Source organism: Perognathus longimembris, chromosome 8, assembly GCF_023159225.1.
Source record: "Perognathus longimembris pacificus isolate PPM17 chromosome 8, ASM2315922v1, whole genome shotgun sequence".
Taxonomy (NCBI): domain Eukaryota; kingdom Metazoa; phylum Chordata; class Mammalia; order Rodentia; family Heteromyidae; genus Perognathus; species Perognathus longimembris.
In genome coordinates, this window is record NC_063168.1 from 71,420,505 (window position 1) to 71,421,705 (window position 1,201).

The window sequence follows — 1,201 nt, forward strand, 5'->3', positions numbered from 1 at the left end:
CAGAGGTGATGTTGTTATCTCTGTGAACTTAGAACACTGGAATAAGCCATGCCCCAGTGGCTCACGCCTGTAATCCTAACTACTCAGGAGTCTGAGATCTGAGGGCAGTGGTTTGAAGTGAGCTCAGGCAGAAAAGTCCACCAGCCTCTGATCTCCCATGAACCAGCAACATGATGGAAGTGGAGCTGTGGCCCGAGTGACCGAGCACCAGCCTTGAGCAAAAAAGCCAAGCAAGAGTGTGAGGTCCTGAGTCCAAGTTCCAGTACTGCCCCCCCCCCCCAAAGAAAGGCAAAAGAGGACTAAACAATGTCCTAAAGCCTTGTCCTCCTGCACATGACAATTCTATCTTTGTAGGGAGTTTGATGGCCCCTTGCACAAGTTGGGAGAGATGGTAATTCCAACGAACTGTACCAGTTCTCACGGTAGGTTCCCTCTTACCTAAGTCGCTTTCCCCCCCAGTTACCTCCCCTCCTAAGACACTTCCTGATAGACCCTGCCAGACTGGGTAGCCATCATGGAAGATGGGATTCCATTCTTCACACCCGTCTCGCTTCTCCATCCACTCTGGATTCAGGATGGCACCTAGCATCAGAGCTGACATGATGCAGGATGGCTGCTATCACTTGGAGAGTCTAGGCCCATCCACTCTGTGCCGCTCAAACGTCAAAGTAGCTGGGTAGACAGCTGCCAGTTATTAGCCTGTGGGTGTCCCCGGAACCTTTTCAAGAAGTTTGTAGCAGATGCCGCTTTCCCCACGAAACCCATGTGGAAGGTGGGAATATATATTCGTGTCTTAGGGAAAACCCAGTTGCTCTGGAGCTATATCACCACGCAGTCTCCGAGAACCCCTGAGCTCTCACAGTACAGCACAAGCTTAGGGCATCAGGGGTGGGGTACAATGATCCTATCCTCTGAAATTTTTCTTTTACCTTGGAGAAACTACACAATCTATTGGCTTTCCTAATCTATTCCCGGGAGGTAACCCATCCCTCCTAAGGTTGCTGGGGTGGTTAATCAGTGAGCTATTATATCTAGATTGGTCAGCACATGCCCAAATATTATGAAAGGCGCTCTTACAAATAACGATCGTGGTTCACCATGATGGAGAGACTGTCTAGGGAAACAGAGGACCTCCTGGCTCACATTTGGTAAACACATACCAGATGGCAAAAAAAAAAAATCATTTTTCCAGATCCCAGCA